The sequence below is a fragment of the Aedes albopictus genome, chromosome 3 (assembly GCF_035046485.1).
Source record: "Aedes albopictus strain Foshan chromosome 3, AalbF5, whole genome shotgun sequence".
Lineage (NCBI taxonomy): Eukaryota > Metazoa > Arthropoda > Insecta > Diptera > Culicidae > Aedes > Aedes albopictus.
In genome coordinates, this window is record NC_085138.1 from 103,875,947 (window position 1) to 103,899,487 (window position 23,541).

Consider the following 23,541-nt stretch of genomic DNA (forward strand, 5'->3'; position numbering starts at 1 on the left):
TAGGGCGAGTCTGATTTTGGGGCATATATCCAACGATTGGCGTCAAATCCGGGCTGTCTTCATTCCGAAGGCAGGAAAGAGAGATAAAACCAACCCCAAAGCATTCAGGCCGATAAGTTTATCCTCTGTAATGCTCAAAATTATGGAAAAGGTACTATGCGAGTACATAAATTACAAATTTATGAAAGCAATGCCTTTGTCAAAAAACCAATTCGCTTATCAAAGTGGAAAATCTACGATCTCGGCACTACATACGGTAGTTCAAAAGATCGAAAAAACACTCAATGCAAAAGAAATTGCTCTTGTAGCATTTCTTGATATTGAGGGCGCATTCGATAACGCTTCTCATTCGTCTATAGGGTCAGCAATGTTGAGGAGAAAATTCGACCCATGCATTGTTGCCTGGGTACATGCTATGCTAGCTAATCGAAAAATCTCCTCTGAGCTTAGCGGTTCATACATTACTGTTAAAGCAACAAGGGGGTGTCCGCAAGGCGGAGTACTTTCTCCTTTGTTGTGGTCACTGGTGGTGGATGAGCTTCTGGACAGCTTAGAGAGAAGAGGCTTCGAAGTGGTTGGATATGCTGATGACGTTGCCATTATTGTACGAGGCAAATTCGAAAGTGTTATCGTGGAAAGAATGCAATCTGCCCTAAATCACACTTTTTTCTGGTGTCATAAGGAACAACTAGGCATAAAGCCTACAAAAACTTCCATTATCCCTTTCACCAAACGGAGGAAGGTCCAACTGAAACCCCTTTTCTTGAATCATACACAACTAGTTTATTCAAGCGAAGTAAAATATCTAGGTGTCATACTCGACGCCAAAACTGAATTGGAACTCTCATCTCCAATCAGTTGTGCAGAAAGGTCTCAATACACTTTGGGTTTGTTCAAAAACCCTGGATAAAAGATGGGGCCTAAAACCAAGTATGATCATGTGGATATATAAACCCATTGTTCGTCCCAGGACTACTTACGCTTCCCTTGTCTGGTGGCCTAAAACTAATGAGGCTGCTGCAAGGGCGAAGCTTAACAAAATCCAACGCACCGCTTGCATAGCCATCACTGGTGAAGTTCGTAGTACACCCACTTTGGCCCTAGACGCAATGCCTCACCTGCCCCGGTTAGATCAATTCATAAAGCTGGAAGCGGAAAAAAGTGCTCTAAGGTTAAAGAGAACAAAAACGCTGCTGTCGGGAGACCTTACGGGTCACCTCAGCATATTAAATGAATTTGCCATAAATCCCGCAATAGGAATTTGTAGTGACTGGATGGAAACTGTAGTGGAACTGGATGGATGTAGTCACAGATGGTTCGAAAATGAATAATCTGACAGGCTCCGGAATCTATGGCCCTAGAACAAAAATCTCTGTCCACTAAGGACAGTGGCCCACAGTTTTTCAGGCGGAAATATATACAATATTAGAATGCGTGTTATTATGCCTGAGGAGAAAGTATAGGTTTGCAAAAATATGTATTTTCTCTGACAGCCAAGCGGCACTTAAGTCGCTTAATAACTACACTTGCAACTCAAAGCTAGTGTGGGAATGCATTCTGGCTTTGAAAAACTTATCCATACGCAATCAAGTCTACCTATATTGGATCCCAGGACATACGGGTCTAGAGGGAAACGAGATTGCTGATGAGCTAGCCAGAAATGGATCTAATGAAAGGTTCATTGGCCCTGAGCCCTTCTGCGGGATCTCAGACTGCTCTGTAAAAATGGAACTGAACAAATATATGGTCAGTCAAATCACATCAAACTGGAATGCACTTCCCCATACGAGCCAATCCAAAAGGCTCGTAACGATAAACCCCAAGAAAACCCAACAACTATTAGGTCTCAACAAAAGGGATCTCAACATCTACACCGGTCTAATAACTGGACACTGCCCCTGCAGATACCATCTACAAAAGATCGGAGCAATCCAAACCTCAAATTGCCGCTTCTGTGACGAGGAGAGGGAAACATCAGAACACATCCTCTGCTATTGCAGTGCACTCACTCAACGTAGGTTCAAAGTTCTCAGCAAGCCCTTTTTAGGGCCTGCTGACATATGGATCTTATCTCCCAAGGACGTGGTTGGCTTCATAAAGCTAGTCTCGCCAGAATGGGGGAGTCACATACTGTAACTCAGGATCTCTATTCATCAATAATAGATGGTCTTGAGTTCAGTCGATACCAAGGTATCTCAGTGACAAATATGTTACTGAGATAAATTGCGTACCTCACAGCAAAAGGGTATATCACAATAGTTCTAAAATCTGGACGCAGTGATCTTCACCCGACAAACGAGAGAGAAGAAGATTTTCGAACAAAATTCGTTCAGTTAGGTAGGAAAATCCTTCAATGATTGCTACTGAAGTTTAGGCTTATATTCTCTCATGTGTTTTGTCAAACATTTCTTGTATGAATTTCCCATCAAAGTTTTCCTGGAAATCTCCCAAGATTTCAAAAAAGTCTCCAAAGATTATCAATGAGCTCTTCCAATATTTTTTTCAAAAGACACAATTCCAGGAAAAAATATATAGAGATTTAGAGTTTTTTTCAGAGATTCATTAAAAATTCCTCTAGCGGTTTTGTATGAAAATGCAAATTTGTTACTTACTTAAACTCTTCAAGAAATTTTTCCAGAATTTTCTTAAGCCGTGTTCTATATATTCAGAGGTTCCTTCAGGCAATTATTTAGAAATTTCACAAGAAAATTCTCAAGAATTTTCTCCAGAAAAGGCATAGAGGGAAAATTTTGCAATTAAGTTTGGGCTTTAATGAGGGAATCTAGTTCACAAGAACAGGTATTGCTGCTGGGCATTTGAGGTGGGGCTAAGCGGGTTTCCAGAAAGTTTCCAGAGAGACCAAAATCAGGGAATTCCAAGGGGCTTCAGAGGCGTTTTAAGAGGTTGTTTCATGAGATTTAAGGAGCCTTTAAGGGCGTTCTGTCAAGATTTGCTGGTGTTGTAATAGAATTACGGGGAATTCATGGGTATTTCAATGGCATGAAGGGGTTTTCAGGAACGCTTCAAGGGGCTTTAAGGGTTATCCAAGGGATCTCAGGAGCCTTTGAAAAGCGTTGCAAGAGGTTTGAGGGGCGTTTCAAGATATTTCAGAGTAATTTCTTAGTCGTTTAAGAGAGTTTTAGGGTGTTCCAGGAACATTTTAAGGGCGTTCCTTGAGGTTTTAGAGACGTTTGATAGCATTTCAGGGGCGTTTCAAGGCATTTTAGATCAGGATCGTATCAGGGGGTTTCAAGAACACCTTTGAATCAAACGGTATTTCAGGCAATAGATATTGTGATGGAGTCTCTAAAAATCCTCTGAAACTTCCTGAAATGCCTCCATGATACCCCATGTTACGAACCGACGACGGACCGATACCCCCGAAAACTCCTCCGCAACGCCTCTGAATCTCACCAAAAATGCTCTGAAATTTCCTGAAATGCCTGTTCAATCCCCCTTTAGCACCCTCGGACCCCATGTAACGCACATGATACGGTCCAAAACCATCAAAAACTATTCCATAACGCTTCCGTAACGCCCCTCAATATTCGCTGCACTGAAAATTCTTGGAATGCTTCCGGAATCCCCCTGAAACGCCATCGGATCCTATGTAACGCACCTGAAATTCTCCAAAACCCCCAAAAACGCCTCCTTAACGCCTCTGAAACCAGCCTAAAATGCTCTGAGCCTTGTTGAAATGCATACGAAACAACCTTAAGACTCACTCGGAGCCCATTTAACGCACGTGAGACCTTCGGAAACCCCAGAAAACGTACTTGTAACGCCTACAAAACCCGTCGAAAATCCTCTGAAACTTTTGACAATGCTTTCGAAAACCCGAGATCTCCTGTTACCTCGCTGAAACCCCTTGGGCTAAAATATAAACGACTCATAGAAAAGTGATCATTTTCCATACCAAAATCAGAAATTGTCAATAAAGAAGTAAGGGTGGGAGCAATAATAAACTATAAAATTTCCATAAACAAAACAAAAAGTGCATAAATAAATCAAAATTTCCCATAAATAATTGATTTTCGAGCAATAAAAATTGTCGGAATTTCCACAAATAATTCAAAAATTGCAATAAATAAACACATTTTTTCCACCACAAAAGTTTAAATTTTCCATTAATAAATCTGATTTTTCCATAAATAATTTAAAAATTCCCAATTGAAAAACATCAAAAAAGCAATTGAAAATTTAGCAATAAATACGAAACAATGAGTAAAGTCAAAGTTTCGGCCGAGCCATGCGGCGAAGCCGCACACTGGGGCAGAACGCTGTTATGGACAGACAAAACCTCTGGTGCTCTGGATATCCATCCTAGTGGTTTGGTGTCTTCAGAGAAGTGTCTTGTAAGAGTTTTTACTAAAATATGGTTACTCAATATTTGATCTAGATAAGTAGCAACTGATCTAGATCAGTTTTAGCTTTTCGTAGAAACGTCCTAGAAGAAAACTTTCTTCCGCAAAGTTGTTCATTCTGCTATTTTTGACATTTCTTCCGAAGACACTTATACTCTATAATGTACACAAAAGGCACAGTGGGTCACTTTACTAAAAACAGTTGAAAAAATCGACTTTGATCAATATTTCCAAGTAAACAAAATTAGAAAAAAATGTTAAACGTCAGATTAGCAAAAATCTATAAGAGAAAGACGATTCCATAACAAAAACCTACATAATCACGGAAATCATAGGTTTTTCTTATTAAAGTAATAAAAAAACGGTGATTTACAATTTATTTGATAACTCATGAAGCAGCAGGTGGCGGCTGCTAATTTTTTGACCAAAACATGTCAATACCACTAGCATCGACACTGTTAGGAAAGAAAAGTGGGGTAATTCGTTGTTTTTGTTGAACACTAGTATGAAAAAATCAAGCAAATAAGTGAAAATTGGCAATTGAGATCAATATTTTGAACATCAATCATTATGTAAAACAATTTTCCGATTATTTTTAAATGTAACATGCCTGAATAATTACTGTGATGAAGCATATGAATAATAAATAAAAGTTTGGTGTTGCTTTGGCCAATATATTTCTTGTGAATGTATATCCAGATTTGTTTGAACGCTGTTGTGGACAGACAAAACCTTTAAAGCTCTGGATATGCCTCCTTGAGGTTTGGTGTCTTTAGAGAAGTGTCTTTAAGGAGTTTTAACTAAAATCTGGTTATGCAATATTTGATCTAGATAAGTTGAAACTGGTCTAGATCAGTTTAAGCTTTTCATAGAAGCGTTCTAGAAGAATACTTTCTTCTGCAAAGTTGTTCATTCTGCAATTTTTAACATTTCTTCCGAAGACACTTATACTCTATAATGTATGCAAAAGGCACAGTGGGTCGCTTTACTAAAAAAGTTGAAAAAAGCGACTTTGATCAATATTTCCTCGTAAACAAAATAGGATTAGCGAAAAATGAAAGAGAAAGATTATTTTACAGACATGTTACATTAGAAAATACTCGGAAAATTGTTTTACATAATAATTGGTGATCAGAATATTGATCTTAATTGCCAAAATTCACTTATTTTCGTGATTTTTGCATACTAGTGTTTAACAAAAACAACGAATTACCCCACTTTTTTTCCTAACAGTGTCGATGCTAGTGGTATTGACATGTTTTGGTCAAAAAATTAGCAGCCGCCACCTGCTGCTTCATGAGTTATCAAATAAATTGTAAATCACCGTTTTTTTATTACTTTAATAAGAAAAACCTATGATTTCCGTGATTATGTAGGTTTTTGTTATGGAATCGTCTTTCTCTTATAGATTTTTGCTAATCTGACGTTTAACATTTTTTTCTAATTTTGTTTACTTGGAAATATTGATCAAAGTCGATTTTTTCAACTGTTTTTAGTAAAGTGACCCACTGTGCCTTTTGTGTACATTATAGAGTATAAGTGTCTTCGGAAGAAATGTCAAAAATAGCAGAATGAACAACTTTGCAGAAGAAAGTTTTCTTCTAGGACGCTTCTACGAAAAGCTAAAACTGATCTAGATCAGTTGCTACTTATCTAGATCAAATATTGAGTAACCATATTTTAGTAAAAACTCTTACAAGACACTTCTCTGAAGACACCAAACCTCTAGGATGGATATCCAGAGCACCAGAGGTTTTGTCTGTCCATAACAGCGTTCTGCCCCAGTGTGAGCCGCATAGAGGATTGAGGAACTGAGGCGGCAGAAGGCCGCCGAAGTTTCCGAATTCCGACGCGCCGTAACTGCGTCAACTCGGATCTAGGCAATCCACAGATCCAAGAATTTGCCCGGTAGAATGCGAACAGAGTTGTTATCCCTTTTTAAAGTCCGACGAGCGTTAGCGAGTTCGGACAGCAAGCGATTGTCTGTTAAATTGCACGCATAGTTTCAGTCTTTCTATCATAATAGTTCTGTGATGTAGTATGTTCGAAATTTTTTGTTGGAAAAAAATTAGTTTTTTATTGCAATTGTTGATTTATTTGTGGAAATTCTGGCATTTTTTATTGCTCGAAAATCAATTATTTATGGGAAGTTTTGATTTATTTATGCGCTTTTTGATTTGTTCGTGGAACTTTTATAGTTTATTATTGCTTCCACCCCTATTTATTTATTGGCAATTTCCGAATTATTTATGGAAACTTTTTAATTTATTATGGGGCGTTTAATTGGCTGCCAACCCCTTGGGACCCCCAGAAACACGCCTGTAATCTTCCTATGCTCTCCACTATTAACACACTACTTCTACCGTTGCAATAGTCATTATTAAATGTTATTTTGCACAATATTGGCTCTGAGTAGCTTTCCCTCTTTTTATGCAGTGCATGAAAAAGGTGCATATATTGAAAGTTCATAAAAATAACATGCATAAAAAGAGGTTTTAGTGTATTTTTATAGTGATAGGTTAGTGCTTATTGAGACCTTACTTAAGGTATTCTTTCATATTTTTTTTCCAGTCATGCTTGAGAAATTTATCCAAAAATTTTCTCAGCAATTCCCACAAAAATTACTCCAGAATTTATTCCTTGGGATTTAACAAAGAATTTATATACAAATCTTTCAATGCATACCTGCAGAAGCTTCTTCTGTTCTTTCAAAAAAAAATTTTATCATGCAGACATTCTTTAAAATTGTTTTTGAGGATGTGTTTTATATCTTCAGAATTTAATTCATACATTTTTCTTCAGTGAATTTTATAAAATTATAAAAGAGAAAATTGCATAATAAATTCTTCTACGAAATCCTCCAGAGCTATTTCCTAAAGTTTTTCTTAGGATTCCTTTAAAAATTCTTCCAGGGATCTATCGTAAATTTATTGGTGGATTTATACAAGAATTCAAACAGTCTCTTTGTTTGCGATTTCTGTACAATTTTTGGCAGCCATTTTTAGGATATTCCTTCAATAATTTATTTACGAAAATCTGCAGGACTCCTCTCAGTAATATCTCAAGCAATTTTTGCAAGAAAAAACTTTCAGAGTTCCTCAAAAGGTTCTTTTTATTTTTTTTCTAGGAATTAAGAGGGTTTCTTCGCTCCAGAAAATTTTCAATAATTTCTTCTCGGAACCTCCAAAGGTATAACAAAAAGTTTTTTTTAAGGAATGATTCTTTCAGACAATCCATGGATTTGTTTAGAATTTCCCCTAAGAGATTCTTTCAAGAATTCCTCCAGGCATTTTTGTGCAATTCCAGCCACAGGAGAAATTTCCAAAATTAAATCGTTCAGCAATTTCTGAATCTCCAAAGAAATTTTTCATTTAATTCTTAAAGAAACCCTTGGAAGAATTTCAAAAAGAATCTCTGTAGTTTTTTTTTTAAGGATGATAAATTTCTACAAAATTCAATGAAAAAACTGTTGAAGAAATCCCGCACTGAAATTTCTTAAGAAATCCCATAAACTCGGAAGAAGTTTCTGAAGATATTTTTGAATGAATCCCTGACGGATTATCAGCTGAAACTTGAGCCGAAATTTCTGAAAGAATCTCTGAAGAATTTTTGAAGAAATCTCCAGTAAAATTTCTGTAAAAATCTCAAGAAGAACTTTCGAATGATTCTCCAGCGGAAAGTCGAAAAAAACACTGCGAAATATTTGAGGAAATCTCAGCAGGAAGTTTTTAAGAGCTTCCTAGAGAAATACCTGCTGAAACTTCCTAGAAATGCATTGGGCAGAATTTCTAGAAAAGTTTATAAAGCAATGTTTAAGAAAATTTCTGAAGAATTCTTTAATAAAGTTTGCTAACAGGTCTGCGGAAGTTTTCTTAAGAAATCCATGATTTTATGAAGGAACCACTGAAAGGATTTCTGAAAGTATACCTAAAGCGATTTTCGGACATATTTCTGAAAAAAAAAACCGGTAGGAATACTTTTAAACACCTAGATAAGCTTCCGAAAAGATCCTTTCAAAAAACTCGAGATATTTCTAAAATTACTCCTGTAGAAATTCTAAGGAAATATTTCTGTAAAAATTCTTCTTCGCAGAGAAATTCTCAGAACTATCTTTTAAGCAAACATCAGAGGACTTTATAAAGAAATACATGGTAATTCAGAAATTTGTGGAGCAAATCTTGATGGAATCTCTGTATGAACTCCTGGAAAAATTCCTGCAAGATTTTCTGGATGAATCCCTGTTGAAGTTCCTGGACACGTTCTGGCTGGAATTTGCAATAGGGTTCTAAAAGAAATTCCTTAACAAATCTGTGGTGGACTTCCTGAATGAATTTCTAAATAAATCTCTGAAAGATTTTTTGAGAAACCACTAGAAAAAATTACGAACGAAACTTCGAAACAGTTTCTTAATTAATCCCTGTCGAAATATGTAAAGGAATCCCTGCAAGGGTTCCCTAAACGAATCCCTAAAAAAATTTCTGAAGTAATCCCTGGTGGAGTTTTAGGAGGAACTCGTTGAAATTGGAATATTAGTATTCCTTGATAAATTCTCAAGGGAATTTTTGAAGGAAAACTTAAGAAAACATCCATGGAGTAATTTGGAAAGCAATCCAATCCAATCTGAAGAAAACTTTGGAAAAGTTCCTTAAGGAGTCTTTGAAAGATTTTCTAGAGAAACCCGTGGATAAACTTCTGGAGGAATTTTGATTTTCTGAAGGAATCGCTGAAAGCATTTCTAAAGAAATCCGAGGATGTTTTTCTGAAAGATTTTTTGTACGGAATTTCGAAAGAATTGATAGAGTAATTTGTCAGCAAACTCATATATATAGAAGTTCTTGGATAAACTTTTGGGGAATCTTCAAGAGGTAATTCTAAATGAAATTCATGAGAAATTTCCGAAGAAGTGTATGGCAGATGTTCTAAAAAACATTTGTATGGAATCCGTAAATACTTTCTGAAAGATTTTTTTTAAACAATTTCTGGATGCCTTACCATGGAACAATGCCGGAAGAAATCCAAGGAAAAAAATCCCTGGACATTCCTGACAGAATATTCTTTTAAATACTCTGGAAAATATTCTGAAGGAAATGCTTTGGGAATTTTTGAAGGATTATTACAGGAATCCATGGAGTATTTAAAGTTAAGAATCAATGACAGACTTTTTGAAGAAAACGCCGGGGAATTTTGTGAAGTAATCCATAGGCACTGATACAGTAGAAAACTAATTTTGTGTTTTTTTTTATGTCAAGAGCTGGTCACTTAGTGAGTACCTTGGAGTAACCTTGATTACACCACTGTTCTACAGGGAATTTTCCTTCAGTGCGAGTTAGAGCTTAAGAGAGTGAGACGATAAGAGAAAAATTGGGAAACAGAGAGAAATGGGTTTTTTATGCACCATGACGTCATATGACGTAATTTTATTATTCTTCTTGAGTAGATATTCTCTCAAGTATCACAGGTCATATGACAACTTGAATTATATATTCGTAAATATTCATACCAAACGCCTATAGAAAAAAACAACAAAACAAATTGCTGAATTTTCAGCAAATTGCGCTGAAATCCAGCAATTCGTTTCGCTGTAGCAAAAATCAGCAGGAAAATACTGAACAAAGGACGTGAAGAGATCATTAAAGAATAAAATAGATTTCTATCCGATGCTTTCTGCTTTTTGAGTCAAATTCACTGGTACGATGCCTTCACGAATCAGGGTGGGCAACCACTTTCCCCCCACATTAAATTTTCATGGAAATCTCATCAAACTTCACTGTGACAAACATTCCCATCGGTGCGGTGCGGTGTAGAGTGGTGCGATGCCAGAAGATATGATATAACAATTATTCCACATATGCAATCCCGAACAGAATGACGGGCGAAATCCGTATGACTGACTCAGACAGGCTACCAGCGACAGCGCAGCCAACAGACAACAAGGCCAGCCAGCGGTGCGAAAAATTTCCAGTGACACTGCTTCACCAACATCGCCGCGCCGCGCCGTTTGCCGTGGCATTGTTTTTGACGAGAATTGTTTTCGCGCTCCTCGGAGCTGTGAAAAATAAAAAGTTTATTGAGGAGAGTGGAGTAAAGTAGACCACACTCTTATACGTTCGCTCATTTTCTTACTAACAAATACTTCTTGTCAAGGCAATTGGTGAAGATACAGTTGATTACTCGGATAATAATAACAAGTTTTGTTGAACTGACATTCCTTTTCTCTTCAGATAACTGTAACGACGATAATCATGGAGTACCAGTCATTAACAATCTACGCTAAAACAGCATTTCTCAAATTATAAAATTGGGAGATTTATACGTTACTGGTTGGAAATACTGACTGGACACGTTTCGTTCCGATGACCCCTACGATTGTTTCGTGCTTTTTCACTGCCGGGAGAGATATGATTGTCATTTCTGCATTTTATTTCCCACCCACTGCAAAGCATTTCTGCATCTGCCCACCGGAAGTCAGCGCAATCTGCTGTTGCTGCCTCGTTGCATACCTATTGCTGTTGTTATTGCCCAACGTTGCTTTAATTTTTCAATAGGGTCGAACTGCTCCATGAAATTATGTACAGAAGGTATACCTTCTCACAGTGGCGTAGCCAGAAATTTGCTCTGGGAGGGGTTTTCGATGTTCAATATTGCCTTTTTTGATTTGACACTCACTTTTCGTAAAAATATACACTGAATTTGAGCCATAGGTTCAAAATAGCGGCGCAGCCGAAAAATTTTTTCATCACAAAGCGTTTTATACTGGAAATTTGTTCCAGAAATTTTGGCTCTGGGGGGGGTTTTAACCCTAAAACCCCCCCCGTGGCTACGCCAGTGCCTTCTCAGTTTGCAACCTCGTGGTAGTGCTGAAAGATGTTTTACTCAAACATTTTTCAGAAACGCCATTTCGAAATATTGGTAACAAAAGCAAGCAATTGGTGATGTTCAGTCGGGAACGAGTCATGAATGATGCTTTTCGTGCAAAGTTCCCAGAGAACACAAAAGAGGCGGTTCCAAGGGGCTTCAGGGGAGTTTTAAGGGGTTATTTCAGGGGGTTTGAGGAGCCTTTTCAGGGTGTTCTGTCAAGATTTGTTGGTGTTTTATTGAGATTACGTGGAATTCGGGGGTATTTTAATAGTATCAAGGGCTTTCAGGGACGTTTCAAGGGGCTTTAACGGCAATTCAAGGGATCTCAGGAGCCTTTAAAGGGCGTCGCAAGGGGTTTGAGGGGCGTTTCAAGGTATTTCAGAATCATTTAAGAGAGTTTCAGGGTGTTTCAGGAACATTTTAAGGGCGTTCCTAGAGGTTTGTGGACCCTATTAAAGGTGTCCAAAGGAATTCCCGAGGTTTTTTTTTAATTGATTATGATGATTTCAAAGGCATTTCAATGGAATGACGGAGGTTTCAGGGTCATTTAGAGGCATTTTAGATCAGGGTCCTATCAAGGGGTTTCAAGAATACCTTTCCACCAAAGGGTAGAGGCGGTGAAAGGCGCGTTTCTTTAAAAATCTTCTAAAACTTTCTGAAATGCCTCCCAAACCCCTTTAAGACTCACTCGGACCCCATGTAACGCAACTGAGAGGCTCCAAAACCCCCGAAAACGCCTGCGCAACGCCTCTGAATCACGCTGAAACTTCCTGCCTCCAAGATTCTCATAAAACCACGGACCCTATGTAACGCACCTGAGATTCTCCGAAACACAAAAAAAAACGCCTAACGCCTTTGAAACCAGCTTAAAATGCTCTGAGACTTCCTGAAATGCCTGCAAGATCCCCATAAACCCCACTTGGACCCCACATAACGCACACGATACCTTAGGAAGCCTTCGAAAACGTACCTATATGTAGGCCCGTCAAAAATCCTCTGAAATTCTCTGGAATGCTTTCGAAAACCCCATCAGAGCCATAACAAAACTCCCCTCCCCCCCTTAGGTCTCCTAGTACCCTGCTGACATCCTTTGGGGGCTTAGGGACAAAACGTCGAAAGACAAAACGTCGAATGCCAAAACGTCGAATGCCAAAAGGTCGAATGCCAAAACGTCGAAAGGAGAAAACGTCGAAAATGAGCAAATAGTGAATTCTTTATTCGTTTAATGGAAACTCATTCTTTCACTTATACCAGCCAACTAGTTTACAGGGGAGCCTTCCTGAGACTCCCTGAAACCACACCTTAGGGTCTGCATGTATCTTGACCAGTTCTACGCGGGTAGGGAATATTAGCACTGTCTTTATCCATTCATTCCTTACTTTTTCGGTGTCTCTTCTATTGGCACCCAGTGTTGTATTCGAACTGAACGTGAGCCAACAATGAACTGAGCTTGAATGTGCCATCAAATCCTATGTCCGTCCTGACCTGACCATGGTCCTGCTCTGTTTAGGACTTTGTGACGCATCTGCATACATGCGTTGTTGCGCGAAAATATGCACCACACTGAAGGGGGACATTGTGGTATCGGGCATTAAGATTCTGCACCAAAATCCGGATTTTCCGCAATCCACGGTGATCGAACCGGTTCCCCCACTCGGCAGAGAGTGGGTTTTGTGAATCGAATCAGCCCAAGATTGCTAGAATTGGTGCAAAATGGCAGAAACATGACCATTTCAGTTTACCAGGTATCAGGGTACCATGTTGACATTCTGCGCGATCCAAATTTTGAACTTAACAATAGTCCTGTTCAACGACGTAGGTTGAACTTGCTCGAAGTTGCTGCATCCCGCTCTTACCCGTTTGATGACAAATGGGTAAGAGCAAGATGCAGCAACTTCGAGCAAGTTCAACCTGTGTCGTTGAACGGGACTAATATTCAAATATGTTTGATCGCAGTGTGCCGTATTTGAACTTCAACGCAAATTGAACGTTTACGGCACGACTTGCCGGTACTTTTCGTTCCAACGGGTGGGAGCTAGGGAGGGAGGGAATGCCTTCCTCATTCAGAATCAATTTTTTGCCTAAAATAGCTGTCCTTCGCCGCAATTCGTCCGATATTCACAGGATATGGTACTCATACAACAATGCTAAGTATCCTCATACTAATCTTCACTCAGCTGGTGGTTTCAACTCTGATCTGAAACATCATAGAGTGCAACCTTCAGCGCTCGGGCAGTGTTCCGAGATAACGAGACAATGTTTGTGTATCCCAGTTAATCAATTCATCATCCTGGCATCATGGGGGATCTACTGTATCGCCACCCCTCTCAGGCTACCAACAGGATCGATTTAAATTCACACAAAATCTAAAAAAATCTATACTGAACTGTGAACACTTACACACTTTTCGACGTTTTGTCCTTTAGACGTTTTGTCCCTTCGACGTTTTGTCTTTCGACGTTTTGTCACCCATTCCCCTTGGGACCCCCTAAAATGCCCCTGTAACCTTTCTTTGATTCCCCTATAAACGCCCCCCTGGACACCGTTGCAATAGTTTGCTTTTTCTTTCTTCTTTATGGCTCGACGTCCCCACTGGGACTTGGCCTGTCTCGCTTCAATTTAGTGTTCTTTGAGCACTTCCACAGTTATTAATTGAAGGGCTTTCTTTGCCTGCCATTGCATGAATTTGTATATTGTGAGGCAAGCACAATGATACACTATACCCAGGAAGTCGAGAACATTTCCCGATCGGAACGGGAATCGAACCCGCCGTCTGCGGTTTGGCGATCCATACCCTTAACCACTAGGCTAACTGGAGACCCAATAATTCCCGTCATTATTAAATATTCTTATGCACAATATTGATTCTGAGTAACTTTCCCTCTTTTTATGCCGGGCATAAAAAAGGTACATAAATAACGTCACGCTCTAGGGGGTGGGGGGAGTATGAACCAGGTACACATTCTTGAGCTACCTTCCCGGGATTGTTTCAAAAATTTTTGCAGGGATTCCATCAGAATTTCCATCAGGGATTCTTTTAGAAACTTTTCCACCTCCCCAGACATTAATTTATAAATTCATGCGGAGCTTAATTTTTAATCACTTTTTAATGGATTCCTCAAGAAATTCCCATCTGGATGTTTTTTAAGGATTTTTTTAGAAACTTTGAGGATTTTTTTTTTTTTAAACTATGAGGATTTTTTCCTTCAGGGTTGCATTAAAATTTCTACAACAATTCTACTTGAAACTCCTGCCGAAATTTCAAAGAGAATTATTTTGAAACAAATTTCAAAATTCTTCCATACATTTCTTCAAATTCGGCAGAAAAAAAAATTGTACGGATTGCTTCACAAACCCCTCAATGAATTCCTTCAGAAACTTCTCCAATAAAATTCAGAAATTTTTCGGAAATTATTTTCGGAATTTCAAGAGGGATTTTTTTTTTGAACTTCCATGGGTCGCTCCAAAAACTCGTCCATGGATTCGTTTAGAAAATCATGCAGCGATTTTTTCATTGATTGTTTTTGGGAAATCTTCCAATATGATTCTCTTTGGAATTTATCCATTCATTCTTTCAGAGAGGGTTTCAGATGTATCTCCAGGATTCATTCAGATATTAGTCGAAAGATTACTCTAATCATTCTATTGGTATATCTTCCATAGATTGTAAAATAAATGTCCTCCAGGTATTCTCACAAGCAATCGTTCAGGGGTTCTTTTACAACTATTAGAATGTCCAATAATGTCTATAGAATTTCATTTAAATTTTCTTTCCGAAAATCCTTTAAAGAACTCTCCTGAAAATGCAGCAAGGATTTGTTCTTGAAATTTCATCAGAAATTCTTTTAGAGATTATTCAACGTTTAAAAATCCTTGTAGGGTGTTTTTTAACCATTCAAACAATCTGTCAAAAAATTGTCTGAAGATTTCTTTCGGAAATTTCTTCAAGAGCTTCTGTTTGGAAGGCAGAAGAACCTTTAGAGCGTTTTGATCGTCGAAGCTTAGAGCTAAAAAAAATAAGCATTTATTGGAAGTGTATAATTCAACAAGTGTGAACGAACTTACGATAGTCTGCACGTATGTATAATTTAAACCGTTATTCCAGAAATGATTGACAATCTTTTAGGAGAAACAAAATTAATCTGACTATATTGGAGGCAAATTTAGGTAAAGGTTACCTGTTCTCAAGCCCTTTCTATCTACAGAAGACTACAGGATAACTCTTATAACATATGCTGTAAAGTTCTGTGTAAATATATCTCTCTCTCTCTCTCTCTTCTTGGCGTAACGTCCTCATTGGGACAAAGCCTGCATCTCGGCTTAGTGTTCTATGAGCACTTCCACAGTTATTAACTGAGAGCTTCCTCTGCCAATGACCATTTTACATGCGTATATCGTGTGGCAGGCACAAAGATACTTTATGCCCAAGGAAGTCAAGGAAATTTCCTTTACGAAAAGATCCTGGACCGACCGGGAATCGAACCCGTCACCCTCAGCATGGTCATGCTGAATACCCGTGCGTTTACCGCCTAGGCTATATGGGCCCTAAATATATCTGTTAAATATACCTAAATATATCTGTTAAGCTGAATTCATTGATATAAATTATAACGGAACTTACATTTAGGGTAATTGTTCCCTTCGTTGTTGTAGTACCTAATGTTGCGGTAGTGGCAATTGAGCACTTTTTCGACTGAAATGTTTCCAAAAGGCATTTTTAATAGATGTATTATGCTTAAATTATGAGATTGAACCATTTGGGTGCTAAATATTTGCCCAAAAACCTATTTTAAAAAAATAATTTCCTTAAATTTTTTGCTGCTGTGTTCCTAATGTTGCGGTATCCCATATTATTTCAATGGGATACCGCAACAATAGGAACCTAAATTAAATTTTACCTCCATAATAGGAACAGTGTGCCTAATGTTGTGGTAAGCGGTTTATGATCAAAAACAGAGAGAAACGATAGTTTTTATATTTTTCCAAGCAAATTTGGATAGAAAACTACCAACTAACGTTTTGCAACCCTTCATTAGATGGTACGATCATTGTTTTTAAAATAAATTTACCTTAATAACACAACGATGGGCCTACCCTAACTGCTGACATTCCATACGAAGAAAGAAATTTAGGGATCAAATATTAATGATAACGCACAACCGATGTTTTGCATTCGTGTCGATATCGCTAGTCATCTACTTGACATGAGCTGCCAATCGGACCTGCCACAACATTCTGTTTGACATCATCGGCGTGTTCTGCCAGTGCTGCCGGAACAGCTTCATTAGAAAATCTTCAATGTATTACTTCCAAACCTGCTGCATTTATAGCTTTAAGAATATTCTATAAGGATTAATTTTTTAGAAAATTTTCCAATGACCGATCAAAAGTTTCTCCAGGATTTTTTTTTTGAGAAAATCTTGCATAGATAGCTTCAGAATATCCACCATCTTTTTTTTCAGAAATTTCTCCAAAGTTTACAATGAAATTCTTATAGGAGTTGACTCAAGAATTTTGCCACACACACCTCTAGAAACATTCCAATAAATTCTTCAGAAAATCTTACATGGATTTTTCTAGAAACCCCTCACTAAATTCTTTAAAATGAAAGATACCACTCAGCGAATTTCTTTAGAAAACTTAAAACAAATTTCTCCAGAAATACCTCCAGCGATTTTATAAAAACATTCCTTTGGAAACTTTTCTTAAGTTTCCTATAAAAATTCTTCCAGAGAAATCTTTCAATATTTCCTCCGTAGATTCCTTCAAAAAGTCTTGTGGGATTCCTTCAGAAACTTGATCTTCAACGACTTCGTTTGAAATTTCTCTTGAAATTGCCACAAAAAAGTTCATTGGGCTTTCTTTTACAAAACGCTTCATGAATTCTGTTTGAGTTTTCTTCAAGGATGTTTTCATAAAATGTTCCAAGGATTGGGCTGCAAATCGGTGAGTCAATAAGGAGAGCGTCCAGCATAGCTCTGATCCCCACAAGTTCCTACCTCATGCTTCCAAGGGTCAAACGATGACAAAGACCGCCAGCTAAGAGTTGTGTGCTTAGCTTGTAGTGCAGCCTGGGCACTGTTATCTTTCTGACTTCAGCTAGATTGATGAGGTACGTCTCGAGCGTCTGTTCACGAAAGAGGTGTGGTTCAAACTGGCACAACTAGCCAATGAGGCATGCCGTATGAAGCTTGAGATCCTAGGACTAAGCGAAGTCCGTTGCTGTCGTAATTCTGCAAATTGACGTAAGCGCCATCCTTAATTTCGATTTTTTTGGTATATTATGCATGATATCTGGTGTAAAAATAACACTGTGGTGTGCCTGCTGTATAAGAATGCAAGATCTAGCCGTAATCTATCATCTATGGAAAGAAACATGACGGACTATGAGCACGTCATGGGACGCCATGGTCTCAAGTGTCGGTCACGCCATCAATACCTCAGCATAATCCGCCAAGGGTTCGACGCATTACCCGTATCAACACCGAAGCTCCACCAGTGAAACCTGGTGTGTATCAGTGGAGAACACGCAATGTCATCAAAAGCCGATAGCGACAGAAATTTGGGAGCGAAAGTGGAGGTGGGTCGGCCACACTCTACGCAGGGGCGGAAACGAAATCTGCAAACAAGCGTTTGACTGGAACCCAGCAGGACATCGCAGCAGAGGCAAACCCAGAGGCTCATGGCGGCGCAGCCTCAACAACGAAACCAAGCAAGTTGACTGAAATTTGACCTGGCCACAGGTCAAGGCGATGGCTGGCAATCGCCCAGGATGGAAATAATTCAATCTTTCAACAACCGTGGGTGCCCAGGACTGAAAGTCAGTAAGTAAGTTTCAAGGATTCTTTTGGGAATTCCTCTAGGGCTTATTCAGAATTTCGTGTAAGTGTTCTACCAGTGATTTCTCCATTCCATTGGAGTTTGTTGAATCTTTTGAAATTTCTCCATAAAATTGTATAAGGCAAACATTTCATGAATTCCTTCCCAAATTGCTTCATTAATTCTGTATGAATTTTATGCAAGGATGTTTTCAGAAAATCATTCAAGGATTCCTTCAGAAATAGCTAATGAAGTTCCTTCATAAAACCTTTCGAAAAAAGTCTTTTAGAAATGCATTCGGCGATTACTTTAAGAACTTCTTCAGAATGTTTCCAATGATTTCTTGAGAAAATAGTCACTTGATTTCTCCAGAGATTCCATCTTGGATAACATTGGAGATTATTGAAGGATTGTCCTCGGGTATTCCTCCAGAGATTCTTCATTTATTTGTTACAGACAGTTAATCAAGCAACAATTCCTCCAAGTAATTCTGCAAAAATTAAGACAGACATCCCCTCGGAATATTCTCCAGATTTTCGTTTACGTAACTTCTCCGAAATAACTTCCGGATTTCCTCCAATCATATTTTCAGAAATTTCTCCTCGATTTTTTCAAAACTTCATTCAGAAATTGCTACCGATTTTTTTGTCTACATGAATCTTGGATATATTAACGGACTCCTCCTAATAATCCTCTATGTTCGAATGAGTGTAATCAGTTTCGGATAAGCAATTAGGGCGGAATTAAAAGGTACGAAACTGATTATACTCATTCGAAGAGGGTATTCTACTTTAGAGGGTTTGAAAAGTCGGTACAAGAATCCTTCATGTATTTTCTCAGAATTGTCTCTGGAATTTCCTCCAAGCTTGTCTATTTTTTCTGTGTGTTGCTCCTGTGCATTCTACATGCACATTTGAGCACCAGCTTATTCTTGCACCAAGATGAAGCTTGTGAAATAAACATGCCCTACGTCGCGTCCCCATCGTCGTCGGTAGCAAGGGGAGATTTGCATACGTGTTAACGAGCTTTTTACCACCATGCCATTAGTGAGCACGTGAGCGAGCAGCAAACAGCACAGCCAGCAGCAAATGTTGTACCTATATGCATTGGTGAAAAATTGTGCAATTTTTCATGTTGATATTGTTGTGAATCAGTCGGTGATGATGCCTGAAAGCACTACTGAGTGACAATCAGTTATCTGCCCCGAGACACTCATGCGCTTGTGGTGATAAATTGCTGCTACAGAAGGGATGGTTGGAAAAAAAAACTCGGTGCAATCATTTTCCAGCATGAATGGAAGTGGATTTATTTAGTAGATGAAGGAAATATGTGACAGGTGAGAAAATGATAGTGGTAGCACAGATTTTTAAAACAAAGAGAAACTGGACGAAAAATCTGAAAACAATCATTGATCGCACCAAACTTGTGAAATCTTTAGAAACTCTAAATTTTATGAATAGAAGTAATAAGCTTAACATTTATTTATCCTCTTCACTGGTGCATTAGTGCAACTTCCGAACGGTAAAAGGTTATTGCGGCCATAATAATTACAAAATGCACCATAGGAAAATCAAAATGCACCATAAATAATTAAGCAATGTACCGACAAAATGCACAGCTTTCTCCATAAATAAATAGAAATGTTCCATAATAAATTAAAAATGTAGCGGTAAACCAAAAGATTTTCTAGTTAAAAATGAAACATTGTATCAATAAAAAAATAAATAAAACACCATAAACAAATAAGTTTGCTCCATAAAAAATAATAAAAATATCCATAAATAATGAACATTTGCTCCATAACTATACCATATTTGCTCCATAAAAAATTAAAATTGCACCATAAATGTCATCAAATTGCACCATTAACAAACTATAAATTTTACCTCAAAGAATGCAAAATCTACAAAAATAATCAAATTCTGCATCATTAGCAGTATTTCAATGGCTAGTAGCACTGGAAATATGTAAGTATATAGTAATATGTGGAATTTAAAAGGCTATATTCTGCACCTTCTGCCTAAATTAAAAAAAAAATCAAATCTGACTATACATGTCAATGGTTGCTCCTCCGTGATTGATCTGAGCTGGTACCAATTGCACTGGGATCCAAATGAATAAGGGCTGGGACACTCCACTTATTCTAAAAGTGCAATTTAAGCAGCTCATACATTCTTGATCAATAACGGCGCCGGCCACGTCCTTATAGTCAGTTAGGAAGGGAAAGGAATGTTCTAACATTCTAGTGTGCTGGTTGTTGCTACTAAAGACCGAGATCACCTCTGCATCCCCGCAACCAGCACGGATGCGATCCATGGATAGGGGTTATTTTTATAGTGTTCGTGATAGATTGTGTGGTGAATAAGGTGAATAAGGTCAAGCGGCACAGCACGCTTTGGTTGCATAACTTGTAGGCGTTATATATACTGTGCTGTGAGAAGAAGTTGGAAATGAGGGAAACGACTTTTTTCCAATTCGTTTCTGGTTCTAGTGAAGACTATTGAGCTCTCCAAATTTTATCTCACGAAACCTAATGAAAGCCTATCCATATACGTGAGAACAAAAGATGTTTACAAAGTTCTTACAGATAGATTAACACGGGAAATCTGAACACAAACCACTACCACACAGGCATTTGGATTGGTCAATGAACATATGAATATACATTAGTTGTATATGTAGAGAAGAGAGAGCGAGAGAAAGTGGATAGAAAGATATAAAGTAGGATGAAAGGAACGGGCCAGGGATTGAACCCATGACCTTCTGCATACGAATCAGAAGCGGTAGCCACTAGACCACCAAACCCGTTTTCTGCTCCTCCTGATAATCTAAAAAGAATCTAATAAAAAGAACGTCAGTTGTTATCAGGATACTTAGTTTATTTTATAATTATATAAAACATGGATTAATTTTTTGATAATTTTTCCGATCAAATTGAAATCATTAATAAATATAATATATTTACATTACATATTATGTAAACTCCAAGGGTTAACCCTTCTTTCAAAATGCGGATTCTTTTAATACATGCGGCGTAGCCTGTGGATGCGTTGTAACTGTGTCGATTCGGTTATAGGTAATCCACAAATCCATGAATTTGCCCGGTATAATGCAAACAGAGATGTTATCCCGTGAGCGTTAGCGAGTTCGAACAGCAAGCGATTATCCGGTAAATTGCATTCATAGTGTTTCCATCTTTTAAGTCGTTCTATCATAGATGCGTGCTTCGGTACATGGTTTCTGTTTATTTTCTTCTTACTTTTCATATTAACATTATCCCATCCACATCCTAAAACTATATGTCGTTGGACACTGCAGCAATGGTACAATAAGATTAAATTTATGTAGCTTTTACATTCTTTGTGGTGAAATTTACAATTTGTTTATGGTGCAATTTGATTATATTTATGGTGCAATTTCAATTTTTTATGGAGCAAATATGGTATAATTATGGAGCAAATGTTCATTATTTATGGATATTTTTATTATTTTTTATGGAGCAAACTTATTTGTTTATGGTGTTTTATTTAATTTTTTATTGATACAATGTTTCATTTTTAACTAGAATTTTTTTTGGTTTACCGCTACATTTTTAATTTATTATTTATATTTATTTATGGAGAATGCTGTGCATTTTATCGGTACATTACTTAATTATTTATGGTGCATTTTTGTTTTTCTATGGTGCACTTTCGTTATCTATGGGTGCATTAAATAGGCTGCCCTTCCGAACTGACAAACATGCTTTCAGCGTGTTTCCCGTAACTATTTGCCTTCATTGTGCCACATTCCCATTTGATTGTAAAAGTTTTTAAACACAACCCGTCACTCCAGTTCACCATTGAAACAATACACAGCAAAAGTTTGGAAATTGGTGACACCCACAAAATGAAACATGATGGTGGTATGGTGGGAGTTTAATTTCGTGTTCGTGTTTCGTGACCCACTTCACGGCTCAGTTCTCTGCGCGCTCAGAAATGTGTCAGAAAGACGACCGGGTCGGGTGTGTGGGCAGGAAATGGATGAAAACCTCAACCGAGTCGGGGCGGGCTGGTTTCGGCAAATTTCCGTTAATTGAAACTGTGGCTTCCGATAAGTTTGGCGTGTGGTGCGGTGTCCCCTGTTGCCGGGGCGGGGATTAAAAAAGTGGATGGATTGAGCGGAACGTTAGTTTTCGATTATTGAGCCTCTGAATTGACAGCCAAATCATTGTGTCAATGTTTACAATTTCATTTCATTTATTTAGTGTTATGTACATCAAATCCCAGATAAAACTGAATCAACTATATTTCTCCAGAATACACGGTTCGTGGCTGCCGCTCTCCATCTCCTCGCTCCACCAGTCAAGCTCCACCTGGTCCGCCCATCGTGCTCTCTGCACTCCACGCCTTCTTGTGCCAACCGGATCAGTAGCAAACACCAGCTTTGCAGGGTTGTTGTCCGGCATTCTTGCAACATGTCCTGCCCACCGTATCCTTCCGGCTTTGGCCACCTTCTGGATGCTGGTTTTGCCGTAAAGTGCAGCGAGCTGGTGGTTCATCGTTCTTCGCCACACACCGTTCTCCTGCACACAGCCAAAGATCGTCCTTAAGGTCCCATTACACATGCCAATTATTTGGCCAAACAAGCCCAACAAAATGCAAACACAACGTGAAACATGGAAACCTTTGATGAATGTCGCACTCAGTAAGGATCCGAGGTAGCCGAATTCCTCATCCACCTCGAAGGTATCCCCGTCTATCGTAACATTACTGCCCAGACGGATCCGGTCGTGTTCGGTTCCGCCTACCAGCATTTACTTTGTTTTTGAGGCATTCACTACCAGTCCGACCTTTGCTGCTCCGCGTTTCAGGCGGGTGTTCAGTTCTGCCACCGTTCCAAACGTTCTGGCAATAATATCCATGTCATCCGCAAAACAGACAAATTGGCTGGATTTCGTGAAGATCGTACCCCGGCTGTTGAGCCCGGCTCGTCGCATAACATCTTCCAGGGCGATGTTGAATAGTAGGCAGGAAAGTCCATCACCTTGTCGTAGTCCCCGTCGAGATTCAAATGAACTGGATAGTTCACCCGAAATCCTTACGCTGTTCTGCACACCGTCCATCGTTGCTCTTATCAGTCTGGTAAGCTTCCAAGGAAAGTTGTTCTCGTCCATGATTCTCCATAGCTCTGTGCGGTCGATACTGTCGTATGCCGCTTTGAAGTCGATGAACAGGTGGTGCGTTGGGACCTGGTATTCACGGCATTTCTGGAGGATTTGCCGTACGGTGAAGATCTGGTCCGTTGTCGACCGGCCGTCGATAAAACCGGCTTGGTAACTTCCCACGAACTCATTTACTTTAGGTGAAAGACGACGGAAGATGATCTGGGATAGCACTTTGTAGGCGGCATTCAAAATGGTGATCGCTCGAAAGTTCTCACACATTAGCTTGTCGCCTTTCTTGTGGATGGGACAGATTATCCCTTCCTTCCACTCCTCCGGTAGCTGTTCGGTTTCCCA

General features: G+C 38.7%; 2 protein-coding genes across 4 annotated transcripts in view; both read right to left on the minus strand.

Moving 5' to 3' along the window:
* LOC109409049 (uncharacterized) overlaps positions 1-23,541 on the minus strand; it is a 699,030-nt gene that overhangs the window by 565,801 nt on the left and 109,688 nt on the right. The gene's annotated exons all lie outside the window — the stretch shown is intronic.
* Positions 30-23,541, minus strand: part of LOC134291327 (uncharacterized) — a 422,656-nt gene continuing 399,144 nt past the window's right edge. Inside the window, exon 2 of the mRNA XM_062858944.1 lies at positions 30-154. The gene's annotated coding sequence lies outside the window, so the exon portion shown is untranslated. The remainder of the gene's footprint in view (positions 155-23,541) is intronic.